Below are 23,585 nucleotides of genomic sequence, written 5' to 3'. Positions count from 1 at the left end.
TATCGCCTTTTAACCGTAGTTTTTTTTTTTTTTTTTAAATCAATAGCTGATTTTCGTTTTGTATTCGGTCGGCGGGAATTTGTTCTGTGCCATTTACATCTAAGATGGGCTCAAAATTAAGCACAGCACAAAAAGGAGTGTATTATCATATTATTGGAATTTTAGTTAATGCAAACGTAAAGTTTTCTAAAGGAAAATTGAAACAGTTTACAAGGTGGCTTTTTCTGCACTTCCCACAAACTTATCCTGAAGAAGTCCGCAATCTTCAATTTTGGGATAAAGTAGGGCATGAATTGATAACCTTGGGACAGTCTGGTAATGCATCCTCAGCTAAATTTGTGTTCTGGAGCTTACAAATTCGGACTGCTTTACTCAAACAAAGGGAATTGGAGAAAAAGCCAAATGTTAAGCCATGTACCTCTGCTCTCCCTGTGTCCCCCCCTTCCAGCCCTGAACCTCTTACCCCAAAACTTGGTATTTTAAACAGAGCAAACCCTGCTCACACGCTGGGAAGTCGACTCCCAGTGCAGGTTAAAATGCCTGAGTCCCCTTGTCCACAAGGCCCTGGCCAGGTCTCATGGAAAACGTCCCAAAACCTTGTTTACCCCGCTCTAAATCCCAGAGCACGTGTTAGCTTTTCGGAGATCAGTGATCCCCAAAATGGCCCCCAGTGCCTAGGGGGTACCCAAGATGGAGGGTGCCATGTGGCACCCTCCCAGACCTGGTCACCTTCTTCCCAAAATTCCCCTAAGCATCCCAAAATTCCTTCCCCATCCCCCTCTCCTCCTGTTCCTCGTGACACCTTCCCTCCCCCTCCTCTACCTGCTGTCCCCTCAGCTCCGCCCCACTACTCCTCCCAGGGGGCGTCTGCCGAGGTTACGTCACCAGGTGTCCCCACCCCCTGTTCCCACGGTATCCCCGCCCCTTGCCTTTCCCCTGTCCCCGCCCCCTGTTGCCATTGCTTCCCCGGCCCCTCCCCGGGTTCCCTCGGTCGGGGCACACCCACTGCATGTCCCCAAACCTGCTTCTGTGTTCCCGTTGCTTCCAATGCAAGGGATACAGGGCAGGAAGCTACAGACCCAATACAGGGTCCCACTTTGTCATTTGCCCCTGTTTCGTATCAGCCTGCAGCTCAAGGGGGAGCAGCTCAAACTGCTAATTGGAGCTCTTTTGGACGTCAATTGATTAAAGAGATCTGTAAATCCCACAAGGAGTATGGCCCACACAGTCCATACTTCCGTGGCCTTTTAAATTCTGAACTGAGCAGGACTGTGGTCGTCCCGCATGATTTAAAACAGCTTTTCTCATGCCTCATGACATCTACAGAATTCAAATTATGGGAAGCAACTGCTAAAAGAGGCTCTCCCAGGCTTGCAGGCTGATCCAAACACAGTGAAAGATGCTAATGGCATGCCAATTACCATTGAGCATCTCTCGGGTGAAGGACAGTGGTCTGCAGCCACGATCCAAGCAACTGTAATACCCGTAGAAGCACTGGAGAAGGTAAAAGAAGCTGCTGAAAAAGCATTCTTTTCCCTCCAACCTGAAGGGCCTTTTGAGCCTTATAGTAAGATCAAGCAGCTACCATCTGAGCCTTTTTTGAAATTTGTAGAAAGGTTGACTAGAGCTGTTGAAATCCAAGTTAAGAAAGAGAATGCAAGGGAAGAGGTTTTAGAGGAAATGGCATTTACAAATGCAAATGAACCGTGTCGAGCCGCAATTTTGAGCCTTCCTCTAGAACCCCCCCCTACACTAAAAGATATGCTTCTAGTCTGTAACAGGAAAGTGCCTCTGATGAGTGTTGCAGAAGACACCAGACCAAGGCTGCTGCCCAGACCACCTCAGCGTGTCGCTGTTGCCAGCCCTGCGCCCATTCCCTCAGCACAGCAGTACCCTGGGCAGCAGCGACGACCAGCAATGGTGGACCCCACAAAGCCATGCCTGCTTTGCCACAACCTTGGGCATTGGAGTAACCAGTGCCCCCGAAAAAGCAATTTGATGAGTTTAGAAATGGCACGGGAGGGAAATTACAAACACTCCCAGGGGGTCATCAACAACAAAAAAACTGACTGGGGAGCGCCGGCCTGCCAGGCGTGCAGACACAAAAAGAGCAGGCCAAGGGAATATGGGAAGCAAAACAAACCAAACATGCGGTAATGTTACTGTTTCTGTAAGTGAAGCTGATGCTTCAAAGACCACGTCTGCTGGTCCACTGTTAAAAATGCAAAGAAATAACCTTTGTTATAATTTAAGTGAACCTCTGTTAACCACGTCTTCTGTCAATGAGCCTTACAGGTTGCAGCTGACAGAATCACTCCACCTGAAAGACACGGACTGGCATTTTGTTTCTGTCAACCCAGATCAGAAGGGTACTTGGCACCGAATTTGTTGTAAGTACATCGTCATTGGGGACACCAAACACACACCACATGAGATTGAAATTGCTCCAGGAATGACAACATCAGATCCTGAGCAATTCGTTCTCGGGCTGCACTGTTTCCACCCACCCCTGTTTCTTCCCAAAGGACAAATTGTTGCCCAAGCTATCCCTGTGCTGTTTTTGCCTGAAGGCACCGAAAAACAAGGGCCCACAGTCACCCGGGTCCAAGTTATTGGAAGAGCTAAACCCAAATTATGGTGTAATGTCAGTAGGAGTGGGGAGTCAAAACGCATTGAGATGCTTGTAGACACGGGTGCAGACTGCACAGTGATCCCAGTACAAGACTGGCCAGCGCATTGGCCTTTGCAAAACGTTGCCGGTCACGTTCAAGGTGTAGGAGGCCTGCAATTGGCAAAACAATCCAAAAGCATCATCCAAATAGAAGGACCAAATGGACAATTGGCAAATATCCGTCCATTTGTGTTAGATTATTGGGAACCTTTGTTAGGGAGAGATTTGATGGCCCAGTGGGGTGTCACAATTGATATTCCAGACTCCCCACAGGATTTTTGTACGGCAGTCATTGAACAACAGCGCCCCACCCAAAAACTGAAGTGGAAAACGGACAAACGAGTTGAGGTGAAACAGTGGCCGCTCAGTAAACAAAAAATAAAGGCGCTTCAGGAGCTAGTGGAAGAGCAACTGAAAAAGGGTCACATTGTGGACACCACGTCCCCGTGGAACTCTCCAGTGTTTGTCATTCAGAAAGCTGACAAAAAGAGATGGCGGCTCCTCCACGACCTCCGACAAATTAATAATGTCATTGAAGATATGGGCTCTCCCCAACCTGGTATGCCATCCCCAACAATGCTTCCCCAGGATTGGAAATTAGCTGTTATTGACATAAAAGATTGTTTTTTCCATATTCCCCTACACCCTGACGATGCACCGCGTTTTGCATTCTTGGTCCCCACCATCAACATGGAAGCCCCTATGAAAAGGTACCATTGGACAGTTCTCCCTCAGGGCCTGAAGGTTTTCCCAGCGATCTGCCAGTGGTATGTCTCTTCCCTGCTTTCCCCAGTGCGTGCAGCTGCAGAAAAGGCCATCATCTATCATTATATGGATGATATCCTTGTGTGTGCCCCCAACGATGATCTACTCACACATGTGCTTGACCTAACAATCCATGCATTGATTGTTGCAGGGTTCGAGCTCCAGGAAAAGAAAATTCAAAAGATGCCACCTTGGAAATATTTGGGCCTAGAAATTGGAAATAGGACCATTGTTCCTCAAAAACTAGAAATCAGTCCAAGGATCAAGACCCTTGCGGATGTCCACAAGTTGTGTGGGTCTTTGAATTGGGTAAGACCATGGCTCGGTCTGACTAATGAAGACCTTGCCCCTCTTTTCAATTTATTGAAAGGGGGAGAGGACCCAGGTGTTCCTAGGTCTATTACCCCAGAGGCACGGAAAGCTCTAGAAAAGGTTCAGATTGCAATGTCCACAAGACAGGCCCACCAATGCCGGCCTGACCTGCCATTCAAATTTATCATCTTAGCTAACTTGCCACACCTCTATGGAATCATTTTCCAATGGGAGGAAAAACAAACTCCTAAGGCAAAGGAAACACCAAAAAAGGGCCAGGACCAGAGGCACCCTCTCTTGATCATAGAATGGGTTTTCCTCAGTCACAAAAGGTCCAAGAGAATGACAAAGCCTCAGGAGCTAGTAGCAGAACTGATCCAGAAAGCAAGGACCCGGATCAGGGAGTTAGCAGGATGTGACTTTGAGTGCATTCACATTCCAATTGAGTTAAAATCGGCTCAAAATACTATGCAAATATTGGAACAATTGCTTTGAGAAAATGAAGTGTTGCAGTTTGCTCTGGATTCCTACTCAGGACAAATTTCTGTCCACCGGCCTGCCCACAAAATGTTCGAACAAGATGTTCAATTTATTCTGAAATTGAGAAGTGCTCAGAGTAGGAGACCTTTAAAAAAGGCTCTGACCGCCTTTACAGATGCGTCCGGGAGGTCCCACAAGTCTGTTATGACTTGGAAGGATCCTCAAACCCAGCAGTGGGAGACGGACATTGCTGAGGTGGAAGGTTCACCTCAGGTTGCTGAATTGGCTGCTGTTGTTAGGGCTTTTGAAAAGTTCTCAGAACCATTCAATCTGATAACGGATTCTGCATATGTGGCAGGAGTAGTATCCAGGGCAGATCAAGCAATACTGCAAGAAGTGTCTAACATCGCACTTTTCAAATTGCTCTCAAAACTTGTAAAATTAGTCACCCACCGAGAGCAATCATTTTACGTGATGCACGTCAGGTCACACACCGACTTGCCAGGGTTTATCGCTGAAGGCAACAGAAGGGCAGATGCTCTTGCTGCACCTGCAGTGATGGCCACTCTTCCAAATGTTTTTGAACAGGCAAAAATCAGCCACCAGCTTTTCCACCAAAATGCACCTGGCCTAGTTCGTCAGTTTCACATCACTCGAGAACAGGCCAAAGCAATTGTAGCCACATGCCCAAATTTCCAATAACATGCACTCCCTACAGTGAGTACGGGAGCAAACCCTAGGGGGTTGAACAGTTGTAAACTGTGGCAAACAGATGTAACACACATACAATCATTTGGACAGAAGAAATACGTTCATGTTAGTGTAGATACCTTTTCTGGAGCAGTCTATGCTTCTGCCCAGACAGGAGAGTCATCTAATGATGCCATTAAGCACCTCTTACAGGCTTTTTCTTTCATGGGCATCCCCAAGGAGTTGAAAACTGCTAATGGGCCTGCCTATAAATCCAAGGAGTTCGGGAGCTTCCTGCAGCAATGGGGAGTAGAGCACAAAACTGGCATCCCCTACTCCCCTACAGGTCAAGCCATTGTAGAAAGGACTCACTGCAATATTAAAAGAGTCCTGGACCAGCAGCAACAAGTTCTGAAGGTGGAACCCCCCCACATCTGGTTGTCCAAGGCGTTGTTCACAATAAATTTTCTGAATTGTTCCTTTGACAGCCTGAACCTGCCCATCCTGCGCCATTTTGGGGGGAGCAGTCATACGATGTTGAAAGAAAAGCCTCCGGTTTTAGTAAAGGACCCTGAGACTTGGAAAACGGTGGGACCTTACAAATTGGTTACTTGGGGACGTGGATACGCCTGTGTGTCCACCCCCTCTGGGTTAAAGTGGGTTCCTTCCAAATGGGTAAGGCCCTATGTTCCTAAGGTCTCAGGGAAGTCGACAGAAGGGCCCCAGGTTGCCAATGCTGCCTGGAGAAGGAAACACCGCACACGTTCTCTGGAGGAAATTCCATTTAAGCCTCCTTTCTGGAATAGTTTGTAATATGTTTGTCTTAAGTTTCCTTGTACCAGTTTAGATCCCACGGTTCGTGTGTAGCCTCAAGACGCCACGAGGCCAAGCCTGCTCCTTGTCCTACTCCTGATCATCCCACCAGCGATCTCCTGGATAGTCCCTCAGCCCAAAGCACGTATGGACTACTTTGGCAAAAGACCTCGGACATCAAGAGAGAAGCTGACGACTGGCTGAGTGGACTGTTCAAAGGCTGGGGACTCTTGGGCTGGTTGGGATCTATTCTGAAAACTGTAATTTTAGTACTGTTTATATTAGTTTTTGTTGTTGTACTTGTTCGCATTGTTTTTGGACTAGTCGACTGCATGGTTCTCAAGTTGATTTCAAGCTCATCTCCCCCTCCTGAAGTTTACCATTTGGAAGCCCTTAGTACTCCAATGAATGACATGGAACCCTCAGTGGAAAGCACTGAACCTCCTGTAGAGGAGGAACCGATTTACCAACCATGGATTGGCAAGCATTCTGCACCACAAACCCAGTCCTCTTCTTTTTAAACAAAACTAGGGGGAGATGTTGCAGTGTGTCGCCATTTCCTGTTTCAACTATCCCATCCCCCTCAGGTGCACCAACCTTTCCCCCTCCCCCTTTTGCCCTCCTGCCTAAGAGCTGCCCATCAATCTTAACCTTCCAGCAAGGTGTCGTCTGATTGGCAGATGCCCCCCAGGCCTGGGCTCATTGGTTTGTCCTAGCGTCCACATCCCTTGACCCCTTCCCTTGCTCACGCCTGGTTGGCCTTCACCTGTCCCTCCCCTCCCCCTGTCCCCGGGGCTTAAAAGGACACGAGACCATGCAGCCGGGTGGGTCTGTCTGGGAGCTGTTACCACGTTCAGAGGCCTACCATGCTGAAATAAAACTCTGGATTTAAGCTCTACGGCAGAACCCGCTTCTTTTCTCTTCACTGCTGTTTGAACCTTTTCCACCAAAGGTAAACTGAGTTCCTTTTTTGCCTGGATTTGTTCTGGGTGCCCAGCTGCGGCACCTAGCTGGCCAAAGGTATCTCTGCGGTGAAAACACCACAGCTGCAGCCTTTGGTCCAGCAGCGAGAGCCAGACGAAGCCAGGCAGGACTCACCCGAAACATTTCGGGGTCTAATATTTAATATCTTGGGAAGAAGACGACCAGGTTTGGTAGGGTGCCACATGGCATCCTCCATCTCGGGAAGCCCCTAGGGACTGGGGGCCATTTTGGGGATCACTGCTCTCCGAAAAACTAACACGTGCTCTGGGTTTCAGAGCAGGGGAAACAGGGTTTTGGGACGTTTTCCACGTGGCCTGGCCAGGGCTTTGTGGACAAGGGAACTCAGGCATTTTAATCTGCTCTGGGAGTCGACTTCCGAGCACATGAGCAGAATTTGCTCTCTTTAAAATACTAAGTTTTGGGGTAAGAGGTTTAGGGCTGGAAGTGGGGGAAACAGAGAGAGCAGAGGTACATGGCTTGATATTTGGCTTTTTCTCCAATTCCCTTTGAGCAAAGCTGTCCGAATTTGTAAGCTCCAGAACACAAATTTAGCTGAGGATGTATTCCCAGACTGTCCTAAGGTTATCAATTCATGCCCTACTTTATCCCAAAATTGAATATTGTGGACATCTTCAGGAGAAGTTTGTGGGAAGTGTAGAAAAAGCCACCTTATAAACTGTTTCAATTTTCCTTTAGAGAACTTTACATTTGCACTAACTAAAATTCCAACAATATGATACTGCACTCCTTTTTGTGCTGTGCTTAATTTTGAGCCCATCTTAGATGTAAATGGCACAGAACAAATTCCCACCAACCGAATACAAAGCCAAAATCAGCTACCGATTGCTAAAAAGACCACGGTTAAAAAGCGATATCAGACGAAAGCTTTCACAATGCATCTGTATACACTGCTTTTAAAATTGCTGCGGCAGCAGCAGCAGGGAATCAGGACCCCGCCCCGGCCGCGTGGAGAGACAGACAAAGCCTCCCCCGCCCCAGAGAGCTCCCCTCCCGCACTGAGAGAGAGCACCCCCCCTGCACCGAGAGAGCTGGGCACGCCCCGCTGCTCCAACAGACGGCACGAATTCTAAAAGTGGCAAAAACACGCCGCAGAGTTAAAGCTTTACAGGGAATCATGTTCGCTCCGCAGGGCTGCGCAGCCTAAATGCAAAGAGCAAAAAAGAGCATGTCTCAAGGCAGAGACGGAATTTGAGCTTCTACCCCCCCAAGGAGCAGAAATACTCACCGAAATCGAAGCTGTTGCTGGCAAAGTCAGGCAGGCTGGTCTCTTCACTGAATAGGACCCCTTGGGCAGGAGGGGCTACCCTATTCTCCCCTGGAAAATTCGCTCACCAGAAAGGAGCTGTGGCTTTCCAGAGGTGCAATGCGTTCCTCGAGGCTTCTTGTGGGATCAGTCCCAAAGTCTCTCTGGAGAGCTGTGCGACCACAGCTCTTCCAGCGGAAGCAAAGGTGTTGTAACACTTTTCCAAGGTTCTGAGGTTCCTTCTGGGGGCTGCAGGTTCGAGCAGCCCGACGTTGGGCGCCACTATATAGAATATTAGTCCCGATGTTTCCAGGCGTGGGGTGCCTGGCTTTGTCTAGCCCTCGCTGCTTGACCAAAGGTTGCAGCTGTGGTATTTTACCTCAGAGATACCTTTGTCCGGCTGGGTGCTGTAGCTGGGCACTCAGAACAAACTCAGGGACAGTAGGAACTCAGTTACCTTTGGTGGAAAAGGTTCAGGCGACAGTGAAGAGAAAAGGAGCGGGTTCTATCGTAGAGTCTTAATCCAGAGTTTTATTTCAGCATGGTAGACTTCTGAATGTGGTAACAGCTCACAATAGAACCCCGGCCACATGGTCTCGTGTCCTTTTAAGCCCCGGGGACAGGGGGAGGGAAGGGACAGGTGAGGGCCAACCAGGTGTGAGGAGGGGAAGGGTCAAGGGATATAGACGCTAGGACAGGCCAATGAACCCAGACCAGAGGAGCATCTGCCAACCACACGACGCCTTGCTGGAATGTTAAGATTGGTTGACAAGCTCTTAGTAGGAGGGCAAAAGGGGGAGGGGGAAGGTTGGCACACCTGAGGGGGTTGGGATAGGTGAAACAGGAAATCACACTGCAACACCAGATAAGTTACTTTCTGTTTTACTACCTGGGCTTTTTTCTTTGATACCCGCTACCCTTGGAGCCCCAGAAAGTTCAAGAGGCTTACTGTCCAGGCCATACATGCTTCTCTTGTCCGTGTGGCTATCGGGATGTCATCTACGTACTGTAGCAGCTTTCCTTCCTCTGGAGGGGCTTCCCAGGTCTCCAATTCCTTTGCAAGTTGTTCTCCAAACAAAGTGGGCGAGTTTTTAAATCCTTGTGGGAGTCTGGTCCATGTAAGTTGAGTTCTTCGCCCACTTTTAGGACTTTCCCATTCAAATACAAAAATTTTCTGTCTGGCTTCATGGATAGGAAGGCAAAAGAAGGCGTCTTTTAAATCTTAAACGGTAAACCAAGTTAGTTCAGGAGTTAAGCAAGTTAATAATGTGTAGGGATTGGCCACCACAGGATACAGGTCCTCAGTTATCTTGTTCATGGCTCGCAGATCCTGTACTAACCGGTATGACCCATCAGGTTTGCAGACTGGTAGGATAGGGGTATTAAAATCTGACTGACATTCTTTTAATAATCCTAGACATAAAAAGTTCTCAATTACTGGGCTAATTACTTCCTTATCCTCCCTCCTCAAGGGATACTGTTTAACCCTGACAGGTTGCTTTCCCTCTTTTAGCCTGATCTCTATAGGGGGAGCATTTTTCGCTCTCCCTGGTACATCAGAGGCCCATACCCCGGGAAATACCTGATTCATTCTCTCTTCATCAATTTCAGTTTCCTTCGTAGCTTCACTAGTGGTTAATATCAAACTCAATATTTCTGCATACTTTTTATCATTTACCTCCAGAGTCATCTCCCCATTTTTAAATGTAATAGTTGCCTGTAATTGTCCCAGCAAATCTCTGCCCAAAAGTGGCTCAGGGGAGTTGGGCATATATAGAAATTTGTGGATCCTCCACTGCTTTCCCAGTTTGTATTTTAGCGGCCTAAAGAAAAATGCCTTTTCAGTTTGGCCAGTCGCTCCCGTAACTATAGCATAATCATCCCCTATGGGCATCAAGGCTGTATTTAGAACAGAGTACGTTGCCCCAGTGTCGACTAGAAATTTTACTTCTTTTTCCATTTCCCCCAGCTTCAGATTTACAACCAGAGGGGCTGCTGGGGTAGTCTCCTCCGGTCCCCCCTAATCCTCCTGCACATGGGCAACCACGTCTCTCCTTTGATTCCCTTGACCATTCTGTTTCCATTCTGGACAGTCCCTCTTCCAATGGCCCTGTTTCTTACAGTTTGCACATTGATTTCTGCCTAAACGAGGAAGGCCTTGCCTGGGTGGTCCCTGCCCACTTTCACGTTTTTCTCTCCGCTCCCTCTGCACTATTGCTATTAAGTTTTTCATCCCTCATTTATACCCCTCTTCCCTGTTGCTAAAGACCCTCCAAGCCTCCCTCAATAAAGTTTCCAAATTCCGTGCATCTTCTTCTCGGATTTTTTGGAGTTTACACCTAATATCCCTTGTGGACTATCGCAAAAATAGATTAATTAGTTGTTGTATCCCCACATCAGATGCAGGGTCCAGTGGTGCATAGCGTCGCACTGCGTTTCTCAGGCGGTCCAGGAACTCTGTGGGGGATTCCTAGGGTCCCTGTTTAATAGCATATAGAGCTGACCAATTTATAGTTTTAGGCATTGCTCTTTCTACCCCTAATATAATCCAATCCTGATAGTTCTTTAGCCTCTGTCTTTCTTCTGGCTGGTTTGGGATCCATCCTGGGTCCTGAAGTGGAAAATGTTCCTTTAGGTCCACTTGTTGTTGTCTAAAGTGGTCTGCTACCAGGTCCCCTGCTGTTTTTAGAACCAACTGTTTTTCTGTTTCAGTGAATGCATCTAATAACAATTGAATATCACCCCAGTCTGGATTGTGCTGCTTTATAATGTATCGTAGACGTTTAGCAGTGTTTACTGGGTCATTTCGGTAATCTCCCGCAACCCTTTCCCATGCTTCCAAATCAAGGGTGGAGAAGGGCACCTTAACCAATATCTTTCCTCCGCCTGTCTCCCGTAAAGGGGCCTGCAGTATTTGTCCTCTGGTTCGGGATGCAATTGGGCTGCTTGGAGGGGTTGGAACTGGTGTCTTCTCCAAAGGAGGAGAAGGGGTAGGAGTGGGAGTAGTAGGAGGAATAGGTGGGATAGGTGGAATAGATGGAATAGATGGAACAGGAGGTGTAGGTGGGATAGGTGGAATTGATGGAATAGATGGAACAGGAGGTGTAGGTGGGATAGGTGGAGTAGGTGGTGTAGGTGGTGCTGATGCCCCTCCCAAGTCTCCACTCCTTTCCCCCTGCCCTCCCAAGTGAGGGCTAAATAGGTTGCCTAGATCTTGTTCTTGTTCCTCTAGTGCTGCGCGATAAACTATCTGTCCTGGTGCATCTCTGTCTTATGCTACAGGCCGAGCAGCACTGTTTAAGTGCTCCCATTTTGCTTCTGTTTTCTTTTTCAAGAGCCAGAATGTGGGGGTCAGAGGGGCCCTGATACCACAGTCCCTTTGCCAATCAGGGTTATTTCGGAGGGAGAAGAACATATCACAATAAGAAACCTCCTCCCATTTCCCTTCCCTCCGTAGAAATAGCATTAGCTGTAACAGGGCATTATATTCCAATGTACCTGTAGGAGGCTATCTTGCCCTCTCCTCTAGGGAATATAATGGCCACCAATGAGAGCAATATTTAATTAAACTTTTTTTATTTTCTGTGCCCCCTTTGCCTGCTATTTCTTTCCAGTGTGCTAAGACACACCCTAATGGGCGGGCCTTGGGTACTTACTTACTCTGTCTCGCTCCCATTATGTCTTTTAGGGCAAACTTTGCTTATTCAGTCCTGAGTGTTCAAATATGAGTCACAGATTAAAACAAAAGAAAACCCCCTTTTTTTTTTAGATAAAAAAACTTAATAATTAATCAAACATTCCAATTAAAATATTAATAAAAATTTATAGTTAATCAAATAACAAAAAGATTGAATAGTCAATCAAATAACCAAATTAAAATATAGCCAAATTAAGAATCAATAATACTTTAATTAATCACTTTTCATATTAAAATATTTATGTATTAATTAATAGATCATAATTATTGTATTAATTAATAGATCATAACTAACCATTAAATTTTATTCATTTGTTGTTTGCCCAGTCCCACACAAATTTACAAACTTCTAAGGGTTCAATCTAAACCACTGGGGAGAAAAGAAAAAAAATTCTTTAGTTCTTCTTTTTAATACTAAGGCTGTGCCACTCCTTTATCTTTTCCCAATCTTCTTCAAAAACATCCCGGGTTTCAGGGACTAGGTGGCTTTTTCCACAGATCAAATTCACTATTTTACACCTTGCTTGTTCAACTCCTGGGTTATAGTATCTTGGTAATTCAGGAGTGCATGCACGACACGTGGATCTCCGTCTATATGAAATGCAATACCACCTCCGCTGACACTTTAAACATCAGAGGAGAACCCAAGCTGTGTGCCAGCCTGGCTCCCAGCAAAAGGTTGTCAATCCACACACGAAACAGGGAATCACCCCTTCCAGACCCCACCTCAAGGGGTTCCTAAGCGTCCGTTCAACTGGTGGTTGCTCCCAGTCAAAGGCTAGATAGCAACTTGTTGAACTGCGGTATATTCTTCCCAAAAACACACTGTCTCTCCCTCCGTCCTCCTGCTCTGTTCTGCAGCCACTGTGGGAAATCACTTCTCATTTGTAGCAAGAACCAAGCAGCAAACCCTGTAACGCAAAGGATCTCCCAGTAACAACTTTTAACACTGAAGGGCAGTGTTATCGCACAACAAACACTTAACCCTTAGCGCAGCCGGGCTTACTGGCTACCTTTAGCCAGTTTCTGCCCCTTACCAACCAGCGATGCGGACCTGCAAATCCTAACTTGTACTACGCTCCTGCTAGCTGCGCTATCACCTAGCAGAGTTCAAAGCAACTTCGCAAAACTACAGCTTGTGCTACCGGCTACCAGCTGGTTCTGCCCTTTAAGCCCCGGTTTAAACAACCCCCCTGCTGCGCTCACGCCGCCACCCGGCGCCGCAGCCCGGGGCTGCTCGCCAGCGCTGCTGCCGCGCCTGCGCTCTCCAGCACCGCCGCACCACGTCCGCACTTCCTAGCAACGCCGCTCCGCGTCTACGCTCCTTAGCAACGTCGCTGCCGCTCTTCCGCTGCTTTTCTCTTTAAAGCAGCGATCTCTGAGCAGCGCTCATGATCGGCGCACTCTACCCTTTTACTCACACCTGCACACACACACAAGCACACACGTCTGGACGTAAGAGGCACACCAAACCGAAATCGGGATTTCTCTCTCCCCGGGCTGCACTATCAGCTGGGGACCCCCACCTCTGCCGGCCTCATCCCCGGCAGGCGGTTTGCTTGCAAGCCCCCTGGGCAAAACTGCGTGCAAAGACGTCTCAATGCGACTTAACAGATGCCAACCTTAAAAAAATGAAATCAATACATACTGCTTCTGTCCGCAGTCGCAACGGGCTGTGGTCTGCTCCCCGCAGTGTACAGCCGAGGCGCAGAGACCCTTCTCAGGAAAAAGCCCCGCGGCGCCTGAGGGCGTCTGCCCCCAACTGGACCCGCGGGTGAGCAGTTGTCCCTTCGTGGTCGTCAAAATGAAGTGATACGCGGAATAAATAAACTCCACAACCAGATATAGTTTTGAAGTGGGTATGTATGTCAGCGCCCGGCACAAGCGAGATAGCTCTCGTGAAAACTTGTGCCCCGAGCTTCAGTCTGTCCCACATCTTTATTCACAAAGGTATTCCATATGCAATACATTGCACAACTTTTCCATGCATATTGAACCCCTGGCCCCTCCTGTTCTCGCCTCGTATGGTAATCAGATCCACGCCCTTCTGGGCATGCGTTGTTTGCTGTGGTGGTCGCATGGGGGTCTCTGGGGGTCTCTGAGGCTGAAGATTGTGGTCTTCCTCATGACTGAACTTTTGAACTTTTCTCCTTTGCGCATGCGCTTTTGGTCCCTTGGTGCTTATCTGAGTACGTCTGTCGGCCTTGATTAGCTTGGAGACAGAGGAGTCCCTTTATCTGGGCTCTTTGTATCTCTTGGTCTTCTCTGGTATTGTTCTTTATGCAAGTAACTTCAGAAATTTGCATTTTCCTATGCCCTTTGAACCATGGCAGAGGTTTCTTAAGTAAAAAGGGTAAAATTCAACACATAGTTCTACAGGCTAAATGCTTAATTCATATTGCTAATTCAAGTGAACTCCAAAAATCTCTATTTCACGGGTGCCTCTTTCTGGGCAAAATAAGCCCTAAAAAGGACACACGTTAAGAGAGGATTAACCCTTAAAAGCAATAGCCTGTTACATATTCATACACCTCATTCGTGATGCATAAATTCCATTTAAACAAAGGATTCTCTCTGGTCAGTGTCAACTTCTTCTTCTGAATCCTAACGGCATCTTCAGGGCTGAGCGGCATCTTCAGGGCTGAGCGAGGCAGGAAGAAGTCAGTTTCTTCTGATAAGAAGGCAATAAATTCTTTTTCTCTGAACGATTTAGGTGTCCTGTGGCTGCTATCTGGTGCAAGTGCCTCATTCCTTTCTTAAAAAAACCCCACTAACATAGTTCTTATTTTAACTACAAAAGTTACCTTTTAATTACAAGACTACATTTATTATTAAAATGTTAATACAGCACTACTAATCAATACATCAAAATACATATGGTAAATATCTGCGTAGAGCCATATAATATGCACTTTTCACATATACCTTAACTTTTATCTGTAGCCTATCATAACTACTATAATTACCATATTCATGTTACTACTCTCCAATCACTAAAAGTTAGTACATTACAGATAAAGCTAGAAGATGTTTTTCAGTTTTATTGCAGTGGAAAATTCTGAGACCTTTTTTCTACTTGCAACATTTGCTGACTTGTTTACCTGTGCTATCTATCTGCTTGGTAAAAATATCTTCTTGTTTGAGGTAGGTTTATCCTTTGCTCTAAGTCATAAAAACCCTTTCTAACTAACATACCCTTTGCCTCCTTGGTTATCCAGTAAGACTGGCTCAACAATTCTTTTCTTTTATATCAAAACTTGCTTCCATCTGTGAAAAATGCATGTATTTTATGATTGGCTTTTCGCAAATATTAAAATGAATATTATATGTGTTGTGTTAGGAAGTAATGATGTATTAATTCTCTTAAGTACTGTGTTAAATATAGTTTTAGGTTATAAAAATTGTTAAAATAGAAACGATGCTATGTAAGATACTTTTTTTAAAAGAAAAGACTCGCAGCAAGATAGCAGCCATAGGACACCTAAATCTTTCAGAGAAGAAGAATTTATGGCCTTCTTATCAGAAGAAACAAACTTCTTCCCACCTCAAAGGCGCTGTTAGGATTCAGAGGAAGAAGTTGACGATGACTAGACAGAATCCTGTATTTGAACGGAATTTATGCATCATGTATGAAGTGTATGAATATGCAACAGGCTATTGTTTTTAAGAGTTAATCCTTTGTTAACAGGTGTCCTTTTTCGGGCTCGTGCTGCCCAGAAAAAGGTACCTGGACGTCCATAACTCTTTGTCTTTATTGTCTCATATTGTCCTAATTCAATTTGTCCAAATTATTATTACTCTAATTGTATTACTATTTTTATAACCATTTTATTACTATTAAACTTTTAAAAATTTTAAAAACAAGTGATTGGCGTTTTTAACAATTTGGTAGCAGAGGATGGTTAACACCTCTCTGTCGGTGCTTTAGGAGAGTCAGGGTGAGGAAGGCGCGCCCTGCCTTCTTAGGCAGCCTCGCTCTGTCTCCCCTGAAGTGACCGACAGACGCAGGTTACGATCTGTGGACAAAAGGAGGCAATAAAACAAAGAGAAGGGAAAAAGGCTCCCTACAACCGCGGTAATTGACCCCCTAAGACTAGTAGTGCGCACGAAGAACCCGGGAAGGAAAAAGGATTAGTAAGTATTTCTCGGGGGGGGCAGGTACGGGGGATGAATGTGTGTGAATGAGAGGTGGGCTGGTTATCCCAGACCTGCCAAGTGAGTGCGGGGTCTCCCATGATGGGTTTCTGTCTTTTCGTGAGAAAAGCGGCCAGTAAAGAGATGAAGCGAGTGATAAGAGAGTGAAAGAATCCCCCGGGGTAACTGGGACTGGGTCTCAGGGAGGGGTTGGACCCCTCAGAAGGGAGGGGCCCCTAAAAACCTGCTGGGTTGAGGGATTTATATTCCAAGAGCATCCAAGAGCAGGGTCGAGTAGAATTCTGTCGGAGTGAGGATATGCCTGAGAACACTCAGGGTGGTACAACACAGTTAGATTGAGGGATGAAAATTTTGCCCAACAGTATCCGGGGTTGGACAACACAGCTAGATTGAGGGAAAAATTTTTGCCCAACAGGATCCAGTGTTGAACAACACAGCCAGATTGAGGGATAAAAAAATGCCCAAGAATATCCAGGGTTGGACAACACAGCAAAACAAATTAAATGCCCAAGAGCATCTGGGGTTGAACAACACAGCTGGATTGAGGGAAAAATACCTAAAAGCATCTGGGGTTGGACAACACGGCAGGACTGAGGGAAAATTGCCCAAGAGCATCTGGGGTTGGACAACACAGCTGGGTTGAGGGATATCCAAGAGCACTGGGACTGGCCAGTAACACCTAAACTTGTAATAGGTGATGTGAAAGTAAAAGGTACCTTATTGTTGTTTTGTGGTGTGTGAGAGTGAGACACACACAAAGTCAGCCTCAACTTCCCGGGCAGGTGGGAAGGGGGAGGCAGTGGAAAGAGGACTGAGTGACTCGCACACCAGGCTATTGTTCCCAGGTAGGTGGGGACTTTTGGGCCAAAGGGTATGAGTGACCTGCACCACGGGCTGTAGTTCCCGGGTAGGTGGGGGCTTTTGGGCTGAAGAGAGTGAGTGACCTGCGCACCAGGCTATTGTTCCCCGGGTAGGTGGGGACTTTTGGGCCGAAGAAGAGTGAGTGACCTGCACACCAGGCTATTGTTCCCAGGTAGGTGGGGACTTTTGGGCCGAAGGGTATGAGTGACCTGCAAACCAAGCTAGTGTTCCCCGGGTGTGTGAGGGGGCCGTAGCTGAAGAGTGTGAGTGACACGCAGGCAGCCTCACAGGTGAACAGGCACCGGAGGCAACCAGAGTCAGGGCCCTCCCAGGAAGCCCGGAGATACTGAGACCTAGAGGCCAACCCCAACGTGAGGGGGGCCACAGAGACCCGTGATTTTCTGGCGACAGGGATCCACTTTGTGTCTTGAGAGTGTGAAGGAATGTGTGGAAGTGAATGAGAAATAAAAGTGAGTGAATGTAGACGAATGAAAGTATAAGTAACGTAGATTGTGCATTTTAAGCCTTACCATATTCCTTGGAGGGAGGTGGATTGTATTGAAAAGCAGTGTAAGAGAAAGGATTTTTTAGGTGTAAGTAGTTGAGAGAAAGTGGTATTTAAGTTGTTAGTAAAAAGTGAAAAACAGAAGCCAGAGACAAATAGATAGAATATTGAGAAATGGGGCAGAAATCCAGTAAGGTGGATACGGGAAAGAAAAGTGGGAAAAAATTGCCAACAGAAATACCCCAAGATAGCCCTTTGGGAGTTATGTTAGCAAACAGAAATACAGCTCCTTGCAAAATACGAGGTATGCAGAAGTTGATGAGAAAAAAAAAAAAAACATGCAAACTTGTGAATTACATACTCTAAAAAGAGCATTAGAATATTTAAGACAAAAGAAAAGAGTTATATATTGATTCAAGGTATGCCTTTAGAGTAGCACATACCTTAAGAAAAATTTTAAAAGGGAGATTACTTAATTCAAGAAGAAAAGGATTAGTACATGAGAAACTTATCTTAGAGATTTTAGAGGCATTAAAATTACCTAAGAGAGATAGCTATAGTGCATATTAAGGGACACCAAAAGGTAAAGACCCCAGAAATAAGGGGAAATAATTTGGCAGATCAAGAAGCTAAAGATGCAGCAAAAAATGGAGCTGAAAGAGTTAATATTAACTCCAAATGAGGAAAAATTGGAAATTCCAAAGTTTAGGGAAGCAAAAAAAAGGAGAATTAAAACAAGACAGGTGGTGAACAAGATAAATCGGGGAAATAGAAACATCTTGATGAAAGACAATTAGATAATAAAATGCTTACTAGGGAATAGCAGGGGACATGTATCAAAAAGCCCAGTGAAATACTCGGGCTTTGTGTGATCGTTTTTTTTAAAGAACTATGAGTACATTGAGATTTTTGGTGTAGAAAAACAAGTAACTGAAAGATGTATAATTTGCCAAAAGATAAATAAAAAAGTGATGAGAAAAACAACATGAGAAAGTTGTGAGTTAGCTCGTCGACCATTTCAAAGTATCCAAGCAGAAGTTTGGACTTGTTAAGCTCTGGATTTATTTGTAAAAACTATTTTATCCAGAAGAAAAAGAGTATACCACATGCTGAGGAGGGGGGAGGTTGTAAGAAAATAACATTTTTGAAAAGCAATAAAAGAAAAACAGGGAAAGTATAAAGCTGGGAACAAAATATTACCTCATCCATTCCCGTCTGTTCCCCCACTCGTTCGCAGCTGCACCACCCCCCAGCCCCTGTGCCGGCTCCGGCACAGTCCGTCTGTCCCAGTCTGTCTGTCCCAGTCCGTCTGCCTCGGTCCCGGCCGCCTGGCCCGCGGCCGCTCCGCTGGCCGTGCCGAGGGGGTGGGGGTCTGTCCTGCCGTGTGGACCGTGGTTACTGCGCTGACCGCACCGAGGGGGGGGTCCCGTCTGTCCCATCCCCGGCTGCCCAGACTCTGGTCGGCTCCCGCCGCTGCAGCCGGGGTCAGTCGCCAGCTTTGTCTCTGCCAGATCAGCCATGTGGGGGGTATCCACGCTCCAGCTCGGTCTGCACCGAAACACCCCCTCGGGTGATTCCCCCTGCAGACCTCGCCTTTGGAGGACCGAGACCCTGAGCTGTGCCGAGTCCCCCGTCCTGCCCTGAGCTCCGTTCCCTTGGTAACCACAGCTCCGGCTGGTCAGGAGAACTCTCTAAAGGAATCACCTTATCGAAACACTAAAAGTTCAGTTAAAAGAAAGCCCTCTCCTGATTCTTCCTAAAAATACAGGAGAAAGGCTATAGAAGATAAAAATTCAAAAAGAATGGGATAAAGGGATTGGTCTATTTCCATTAAGAGAGGTTCTCATAGGAGGGGACGGACCAAGGTTTGTAAATGCTCCTTTGACTTCGTCTGAAGTCTGAAATTTTAAGAAATAAATAAAAGGGATATTTGGAGGATTCCATAGGCATAGCTGAACAATTAGACCAATTTTTAGGTCCAAACATTTATACTTGAGAAGAGATGCGGTCTGTAATGAAAATATTTTTCTCAGGAAGAAAGGTAATTAATCAGAGCAACTGAAATAAAAGCTTAGGAAAAAGATAATCCATGGGCACCCTCAGAGAAGACAAAATGCCAACTGTTCCTCCTGAGTGGGGTTAAAATAATGAGGAGGGGAGTAAACACGTGAAACACGTGAATAAGTCTCGTAATTACATAACCAAGGGAATAAATGAGACAGAATATCAAAGGCGAAATGCAAAAACAAAAGGTTTTTGAGGGACAGCTTTTAGAGGAGAAAGAAGAAACTCCAACTAAATAGATAAACAAACTTAAGAGAAATAGGAAAATGGTCCTAAGTAAGCGGAAGATCTGAAAATCTTTAAAGAGATGGGCACATAGGAGGAATAGGGAGGTCATAAGCTCTAATTTTTTTTTGCAGGACAAATACCATCTGGAGCCTGTGATAACTTTAAAAGTGGGTCCCCAAGAAGAAGAATTAGAATTTGTAATAGACACAGGGGCAGAGAGAACCTGCCTGTTATATGTTCCAAAAAGTTATAGTGTGAGCAAACATATAGTGAAAGTAACAGAGGCAAAAAGAGAAAGTTTTACATTTCTGGTCATTAAAGATGTGGTAATCAAGAGAAGAAACTAGAATTTGGATGGGAGATGTCTTATTGGTCCCAGGGGCAGGTAGCAATTTATTGGAAAGAGTCTTACAAGTGCAATTAAGAATAGGAGTTATATCAGAAAATGGGAAAAGGACAGCTAGAGTTTTAAAATTAGGCCAAGAAGATGAAGGAAAAAAAAATCAACAAAGAAGTTTGGGCTGGAGAAGGAAATAGGGGAGGATTAAATATCAACCCCGTAAGGGTTACAATTGAGAGAGAAGATTGTCCCATACGTGTACGTCAGTATCCTGTATCTTTAGAAGGACAGGAAGGTTTGAAGCCAGTAATAGAAGGACTAATAAAGGATGGGGCATTAGAACCTTGTATGTCTCCTCATAATACCCCTATTCCCCCAGTAAAGTCTGAGGGGAGTTATAGACTAGTACAAGATTTAAGGGAGGTTAATAAAGTAACTCAGACTCACTACCCAGTGGTAAAATATCTTAGACACTTAATAAATAAAAGTAGCTAGAAACCCAACCATGAGAAAATTGCAAGAATTTTATTCCTGCTCCCTCCCTCTTCAAAGAGGGAGATCAGAAAATTACCTAGATTATTGAAATATTATAGATTATAGATTGAGGGGTACACACAGGTAGCAAAATTTGTGTATGAAAAAAAAATTGACAGAAAGAGATGATATAAAACGGATCAAGGAAGATATTGTTAAATTAAAAGAGTTAAGTTAAAACTAGCCTAAGTACTAGCTTTAAGCTTACCCTTGTTTGAAAAATCCTTTATCATTTATACATAAATACAGAAAATGGAGTAGCTCATAAAATTTTAATTCAGGAGTGAGGAAGAGTAAAAAAAATATCTAGTAGCTTATATATCAAAGTTGTTAGACCCAGTAAGCCACAGCTAGCCAGTATGTATTTAAGTTATAACAGCTACTGCAGTCCTAGTAAAAGAAAGTTCTAAGCTTACTTTTGGAAGTAAATTAGTTAAGTTCACCTCGTACCGTCTGAGGTGTGTTGAATCAAAAAAAACAAAAAAAAAAACAAAAAAAAAAAACAGGTAAGAAGAAAAGAAAGAGAGAAGTTGAAGTAGGGGGGTGGTTAGCAAACTCTGAGATGTTAGAATGTGGAGTGATGACATCTTGGTGCTAGAAGAGAGCAGGAGTGTGAATGCAGGTTTTTTGCATGAAAGGCAGGGAAGTGTCTTAACACATGGTTGATAGGAGGTTATTCAATGCCGAACTGGGGTCCAGAAAGGGTTTAGCAGAACAGACCCTCCTTGAAGAGAAAAGAGGATAAGTTGACTAGAGAAAGAAAAAGAATGTCAGGAGCACCTGGGGAAGCCAAGTTTGGGGTTGTCAAGGTTGGGAGGTGTCTGACCACTCCCTACGAGCAGCAGGGTCTCGGAGGCTGCGGCAGGGACCGATCCATGGAGATGACCCGGTGGCGGTGCTGGCAGCAGATGACACAGGTTTGCCGGGCAGGAGCGGGCTGGCTCTGTGGCAGAACTGTCGGGGTGGCTCCCAGACTGTTGGGGTCCCAAGTCGAGGATGGCAGCGTCGGCCCCGGTAAGTGGGCCGAGAGAGAGAGAGAGAAGGAAAGAGAAAGAGAGAGAAGAAGAGAGGGGGGGGGCAAAAGGGACTCAAGGCATACCCCCAGGGTCCCCATGCCCGTGGCTGTTCTCCCCTGCTCCGGCCCTGCAGCGAAGTGGCAGCACCGGGGGAAGGGAAAGAACGGTATTGACAGGAAGGCTGTGAAGAGAGGGGGAGGAGGCTAGCACTAAAAGATAAAATCAAAGCAGAGATTGATGACTCTCCAAACCTCACAAAGTGGTTTGTTTTTCTTAAGTAAGAAGTTTTTTTGGTTTTTTCTTTTGTGTGTTTTGTTTGCTGTTAAAAAGAAGTTTTCTTTTTTCCTGAAGAATGGGTTTGTAAAGCTAAAAAAATTAAATGCTGCCCAAAAAGTAAAAAGCTATAGATGTGATACATCTTGTGTTGAAATTAGTCTAGCTTTTCTTATTTAACTGACTGTAACTCACAGAAAGAAGAATTTGCCTCTGCAGCTATTAGCACAGCTGGATAGAAGAAGAAGAGGCTGCTGTGGAGAAAGCTTTTAGCTAAACCCAGAAAGTTTGGAAGAAAAGTGAATGGTAGAAGCTAATGCAGTATTGTCTTTCTTTTATTACTATGCTATTAAGAAGTCCTTTCTAGGTACTATTGAAGCTGCAATCTGAACCACTGGGAAGATGGTGAATTCATGCCAGCAGAATCAAAAGACTTGTGAAGAAACCTGAAGAACAGACTATCACATTTAAACTGAGTGATACCGAACTGACTTTCAAAGGGGACTGAGTGGTAATAGTTTGGAAAAACCCAAATGGTCCAAGAAATGTACAAAGAATAACACTGAATTAAGAAGTAAGACAACGCTTATATCACTGGTTTCAAGCACTGCCTGAATAAAACATCTCCTTGGGGAGGAATACTTCAGATAGAAAGATCAAGACTGTTTTTGTATTCTGACCTTAGCCTGTGAATTGTACAGGGGAGAAAGGGAATTACCATTTCCATTAGTAAACTTTATTTGATTCATTCCAATACTGGACATGCTAGCTGGGTTATAATTAAATGCTTGAATTGTGAGAATAATTAGTATTGTGGTTCACAAAATTTATGATCATATTGCAAAAAGTGTTAAAGTAAGAACTTTGGGGGTTTTTTGGATGGGAATTATTAGTGCCTGTTGAATGAGAGATACCTGAGGGACGGTAGGAGACCACAGTTAGAGGGTGTCAAAAACAATTTGCCTGGAAAATAGTTAAGAGAAAGTGACAAGGAAATAGAGGGCAAGACCAGATTGGCCTCTGTATTCGCCACCAAGAAGATCACATATACCTGCTGTGGGTTGCAACCTCACAGGCATGGGAGGTGGGAGTATAAGCCATACTGGACCTCTGCTATTCCTGTTTCTGGCACTCATTTGTTGTCTTTTCCCTTTTGGGATACCAGCAAGATTGTGTCACAAATGCTACAGAAAGCATCACATAAAAAGAAACCAAAGTTCCTCTTTTATTACACACACCCATGTCAACAGCCACTGTTATAACCCATCCAAATTAAGAACCTGTAAGGCAAAAAGGAGAAAATTATTGGATTACAAGAAACTTAGGAAAAAGTGGTAATAGATTTGGAATTGAATGTCCAAAAGGAGAGAGATGGATTTGTTTTACATTTAATCTTAAAGATACAGTTCAGGATTTGGTAAAAAAACAAATAGTAAATGAAAAGGTAAAACCAGCACAGCAATTTAACTCTGTATTGACCCCAAATTATCTATTGAGTCGTATTACAAGACTCCAAGCAGTTATAGAAATGATAACAAATAAAGCCGCCCAGACATTAGAGTTAATATCAAGTCGACTAAGCCAAACAAAACCTGTAGTGTATCAGAATAGGTTGGCTTTAGACAATTTATTGGCCAAAGAAGGGGGTGTTTGTGGAAAGTTTAATATATCAGATTGTTGAAGATTGGTGACCACAGAAAAGTCATTCTAGCAAAAGCAAAAGAAATCAAAGAAGAAAAATATATAAATGCATATAATAACCCAGGTACCAGTCCAAAAATTAGAAAACAATGTTAAAACCTAGCTGGTGAAGTAATGTATTAGAAGAAATTAAGATCTTTCATTTTATGTGTTACAACTGTTTTTATATTTCTTCCTTGTGTAATCCCCTGTTTTATTTTGCCAGCATAGTCCAGGAGATGCAAGTAGATAA

This window comes from Agelaius tricolor, unplaced genomic scaffold (assembly GCF_023055355.1).
Source record: "Agelaius tricolor isolate 1412-34295 unplaced genomic scaffold, bAgeTri1.0.p SCAF_98, whole genome shotgun sequence".
Taxonomy (NCBI): Eukaryota; Metazoa; Chordata; class Aves; order Passeriformes; family Icteridae; genus Agelaius; species Agelaius tricolor.
The sequence above is the reverse complement of the archived record's forward strand: the minus strand, read 5'-3'. Positions refer to the sequence as shown.